The sequence below is a fragment of the Triticum dicoccoides genome, chromosome 2B (genome assembly GCF_002162155.2).
Source record: "Triticum dicoccoides isolate Atlit2015 ecotype Zavitan chromosome 2B, WEW_v2.0, whole genome shotgun sequence".
NCBI classification, from domain to species: domain Eukaryota; kingdom Viridiplantae; phylum Streptophyta; class Magnoliopsida; order Poales; family Poaceae; genus Triticum; species Triticum dicoccoides.
The window spans coordinates 155051620-155057568 of NC_041383.1; positions in this window are offsets into that span (position 1 = coordinate 155051620).

Genomic DNA, 5949 nt, shown 5'->3' on the forward strand with positions numbered 1-5949 from the left:
AATCTGAACAACGGGTATGTTCGAGACCACAAGGACTCACACACGTCGGAGGAGGAGACCCGCCGGCCGTGGAATATTGCTCATCTCTGGCCTTATTACACCTGAGCCATCAGCTCTTATGATGTACATACTATGTTAATGTATATATTATGATGAATATAATAAAGCCGGCATCCCTGAATTCAGGGCCTCTGTTGTTTCATTCCTGAGAATATGAGTCTTTATTGTCACTTCATACGATCACTTGGGGGCTTCCTGCTTATTGAGCATAGCTATGATTACCTTCTTGGTCCGGCTTGTACGCCATGATTACTAAATACTTGGGGGCTTCCTGCTCATTGAGCATAGCTATGATTACCCTCTTGGTCCGGCTTGTACGCCATGATTACTAAATACTTGGGGGCTTCCTGCTCATTGAGCATAGCTATGACTACCTTGATCCGGCTTATACGCCTGGAATAAAACATTACTTGGGGGCTCTTTGTTAATGAACAAGAGTTTTGTTGACCCTCGTAATAGGCTTGGACGCCAGGTATATTCACCAAAAAATCTGGGTTATCCTGCCTTTGTAAGTCTGCCACTCCGCCCAGGTAATCCTGGAATGACTCATCGTACTCTTGATAGTCAATCTTATAAAGACCCTGAACTTGTCAAAGTTAAAACAACGATTAGTCATGTGAGGCCCGGCTTACAGGTTTGAATGAAGGTTTAACTCAGCGGCTGTGCAGCCCTTGAAAGCACTTGACTTTAAGGCTTGGCAGCCTGTGAAAGCCTAGTTTTCTGATTTATATTTGATTTGAACATTTTTTGAGATATATTATTATGACATATTAATACATGACTGAAAACCGATGAGGGCCACGTTGCCTTATGGTTCATGTATGAATTCATCTGGAGTTTTGTTAACCCGGCCTGGTTATGGACTTTAAGTCACCAAGGTATGATGAGTATGAACTTAAGAGTGTTGTGCTCTTAAGTTTTGGGATGCTACCCCTTGTTGCGTGCGGCGTTGATAAGCCGGCAGTATAAATAAATTGAACAGAGCGTTGTGCTTCTGTCTTTGGGCTGTTACCCTTACTACACAACGTATGATAAGTCGGCAGTGTGAACAAATATCACATGTATGAACTATTTAGTCATCAGTGGTTTTTATGTGGATATTATGACCCGCCTTGGGGTAAAACGCCAGGGCACTTGTTATCTAATTTCTGCGCAGGAAAAAATGGCAACTCTGAGATGCATAACGGATAATATTATAAAGCATAAGTGGCGGGTCTTTAAATGATAGATCAGCAGTATTATGCAAACGACACGTGCACAATGGCATGGCAGATCAGAGTTTAACTAGCCTATTACAAGGCATCCGATGGCCCAAAGAGGATAAGTGTTTTGGAGACGTAAACATCAAAGTGCTATGATTCAATAAAATGGCTCATGACTCTTGGCGGGTTGAAGCCTCCAGATCATCCTGCGCCTCTTCTTCCTCTTGAGCTCCTTGATTATCCATCAGCTGGAAGTCAGGCGTAGCCCAGTTGATACTGGTCAATGCTCTAAACACAGCTTCATTATCAATAAGGTTGGATGGATCAATGTCAGGAGCGAAGGTGTGCTTACGAATCGGCGGGATGAGATCCTCCTCCTGATGAACCGACGCCTTCACTTTTTTGTTCTCAGCATCATATGCCGCCTGGTATGTGGATAGATTGGTTTCTTCAACCAACTTACACTACATGAATCTGCTACTTTTCCATCTGCCACGGCGGACGGCAAAGGCATGGATGGTGGACGGCAAAGACCTTTGCCGTCAGCCACGGACGGCAAAAGGTGACGGCAAAGTAGGGGACGGCTAAGAGCTGCGTTGCCGTCTGCTTCGGGCAGCTGATGGCAAAGGGGCCTTTGCCATCAGCAGCGGACGGCAAAGAAGACGGACGGCAATAAATGCGCTGTTACTCCGTTAGGTGGTTAACGGCAGGCCTTTGCCGTCCGCTGCGGACGGCAAAGCCTTTGCCGTCAGCCACTGTTGGCAAACTGACCAAATTGGTCAGCCTCCCAGGAAGCACAGTTGCCTGCCACGTGGCCTCTTTGCCGTCCACTGCTAATGGCAAAGATCTCTTTGCCGTCGGTGGCAGACGGCAAAGATCCTGCATATTGTCTCTTTTTTCTGTTTTTTTACTCCAACAATTTTCACAGCAAATATATATGACAACAAATATATATAACATATCCAGCACATAAGTTTCATATCACATATCCAGCACATAAGTTTCATATCACATATCACATCAGTTTCACACATCAGTTTCATCCATACACATCAGTTTCACATATCACATCTAGAACAAGAAGTTTCATACATAAGCAAAGCTAGAACAAGAAGTTTCATACAATGCAAGTTTCATACATAAGCAAGTTTCATCAAAGGAAAAGCAAGCACTCCATCATAGCAAGCTAGCTTCCATGAAGTGAATGAAATCTGCAAAATGGTAAATAAGAAAGTTAGAAATAGGTGACTAGAACAAGAAGTATATGTCATTTATGAGCTAACTTAGGTGAAATGGATCATATATGAGCTAACAAAGTTGAAATGGGTTGTTTATGAGCTAACTTAGTTGAAATGGATCATTTATGAGCTAACTTAGTTGAAATGGGCCATTTATGAGCTAACTAAGGTGAAGGGCATCAATTTTGAGCTAAGTAAGGTGAAATGGATCGTTTTTTTAGCTAACTTAGGTGAAATGGATCATTTATGAGCTTTTATGAGCTAACTTAGTTGAAATGGGTCGTTAATGACCTAACTTAGGTGAAATGGATCATTTAAGAGCTAATTTAGGTGAAATGGATTGTTTTAAGCTAACTTAGGTGAAATTGATTGTTTAGGAGCAAATCTAGGTGAAATGGGTCATTTTGGAGCTAACCTACGTGAAATGGGTCATTTTGGAGCTAACCTAGGTGAAATGGGTCATTTTGGAGCTAACCTAGGTGAAATGGGTCATTTTAAAGCTAACGTAGGTAAAATGGATCATTTACGAGCTAATCTACTAAAATGGGTCATTTTAGAGCTAACTTGGATAAATTGGATCACTTGTAAGCTAACTAAGGTAAAATGAGTCATATTAGAGCTAACTTAGGTAAAATGGATCGTTTATGAGCTAACTAAGTTAATTATGCAATTTTTGACATAAGTAAGCTTATTAAGTCATTTTGAAGGAAAAGAAGCTAACTCTAGGTCATTATGGTAAGCATATTGGAGGAAATAAAGCTAAGTCTAAGTCTAGAGAAACTTACCGTGATCAGGGAGGTGTAGGAGCGGGCTGGCTCGTGCCGGTAGCTAGAGAAGGATCGTGCGGTGCGTTTCTAGAGTTAAGCTGCACCAAAGATCATTTCCAATGTCTCGTTAGCATTATGACACTCAAATGTTAAAACTAGCAAGTAATGTCCATTCAAATTAAACTCACCGTGCTCCCAGGAGCAATCACTGGCATCGGCAGAGCGGTCTGACCGGACTTCTCGCACATAGACTGCACATTTGGTTTTCACAACAGAGTCATACTAGTTAGTAATGAGACTCAAATGTTAAGACTAGCAAGTAATCTGCAGAACAAACTTACCACAAGGAGCTCATACATGGCCCTTTCCTGCATGTCATTCCGTGCCCTCTCCTCCTCCAACATCTTTGTCGTCCTCTCCTCCAACTCCCGCTGCCTCTCCGCCGCCTCCGCCAGAAGTTTCTCGGTTCTATCTCTCTCACTCTGTATAGCAGCCTGCAACACCACTCACATGACCATTTGTAATCATTGATGGAAGTGCACACAATGTAATGGAGAAAGATAGCTGAGTACGTATAACTAACCTTGATGGCGAGTTGGACTAGCCATTCACGAGGCCTTATCTCAGGAGCGGAGCTCGACTGGCGCGCCTTGATCTCCGGGAGAGTGCTAGGACAATGGATAAGTCCATCTCCCATGGCTATGGAGCCATGGGACCTCCCGCCACCAGATATCATCAGCAACTCTGTATCAATGGGACCCTGGCTCGGGTTAAAGTCCTCCCCTTTCCTCGCCTTCCCCTGATCTCTATATTGCACAAGCTTGTCGTGGGCGGAGATGTTGGTGAAGTTCTTTGGATCATCGAGGTCAGACGCAGAGAATGCCTTGACTTTCTTGTAAGAGCCAGTGTGGGCCATGGCATACAGGTCGTACACCTCTGGCACCTTATCCACCTTATTGTAGCGTGCCTGAAAGAGAGAAACAAAGTAAATTAGTAATTAAAGGGCTAAAGCTAGCATGATAAATGAATTGCATGAATCATGAAGCAAACCACATACCCAGTTCCACCCGTACTGAAATAAGTTGGAGCTGCCTTGGTGGTGTGGCACACCTTCCATTTGGGCACGTTTGTCCTTGTCCTCGTTGTGGGTGGCCCGCCATTCTTTTGAGCACCACCCATCGACCAACACCTCCCAACAATCCATCCGATCCGCACACCATCTCTGAGGGGCCTAAGTTAGCAAATAGAAACTTCAGTGCTACGACTATGAATTACTAAATAAAGGAATTAAGTACAAGGCCTTAAGAATTACCTTCATGTACTGCTCCTTACTCAAGAACTTATCGCGGCACTCCTTCTTGGACTTATTGATACCACGGTCGGTGTAGTAGTCTCGAACAGACTGCACCCGAGCCTCATGCCGTAAGTTCTGAAGTAGGCGCTTGCACTCCTTGTGGATAACATCTGCCGCCTCCTCCTCGTATCCCTCCTCACACCTGTAGAATGTCTGCAATCAAATGAGACAATATTGATTAGTACAATTAATAACTAGCTAGTTGAAGATTTTTAATTGTGCAAAGGAGAAATTACCCAGAACTTTCTGATCACCATGTCTGCCCTCGTCTTGCACAAGACACCGTCGATAATCTCACTCGGCGGGGCCGGGGCAGCCAAGTAGTGCTCCCAACTCAATCCAACCTCTGGAAGCCGACCCTCACCAGGCAACGTGACAAACCCTGGAAAGTTTTGCCGAATCAGAACTCCAAGGACGGAGTTGGGCCGGCGGACACTTTCATGGTGGTCCCAACCCCTGCAGCATGACAAGGCCAACGCATTAGTTATTTGAAGAAACGTGAATGCAGAAGGTATAAAAAGATTAAATGCACTTACCTCTCCCCATCAGGGAAAATCAACCACCTTTGCTCGCGGGTCACCGGCACGGACGGGAGCCGTGTAGCACCACGCTGGTAGACGTTGCCCCCCTCCTCCCCCTCCTCCTCAAAACCAGTCGGCTCCCCGCCATCATCAGCATGGTCAGTCGGCTCCCCGCCATCATCAGCAGCCACTCGGCTCCCCGCCATCATCAGCGTGGCCACTCGGATCCTCAGGCTGACCCGACCAAGTACCCCATCCAGACGTGTGCTCCTCCGGGGTCTCGTGGGCCGAAGGTCCGTCGACCCAAGGCTCATGGGCCGAAGACCCGTGGACCGGAGGCTCGTGGACCGGAGTCCGTGTAGCCTCCTCCTCAGACGAGTCCACCCTAGCAGTCACGTGCTCGGGTGAAACAGCTGGGGGCGGCGGCGAGGAAGGCGCCGTAAGAGTCACCCTACCTCTCCCGTGACCATGTGCTCCACCTCGGCCCTTCTTCTTACCTCGTCCCCTGCTGGGCACCGCGGTCGACGAAGAAGGGCCCGGCGGTGTCGCCATACTGTCCAGCAACGCTCGGCGGAGAGGTGCGTGTGGAATGGAAGACCTCACACTACGCACCGACGAAGAAGGGGCCTCGGCGCGCTCCCGACCAGTGCCCACCATCTTTCAACACCTGCCATGACAAAGAATAAACGAAATTAGTACAACATGAAAAAAAGTACCGACATGAATAATAATATGTATATCACTTAAGTGTATCATGATCAAGGGGTCGGGGTCGGGGTCGGGGTGTCGGGGTGTCGGGTCGGGGTG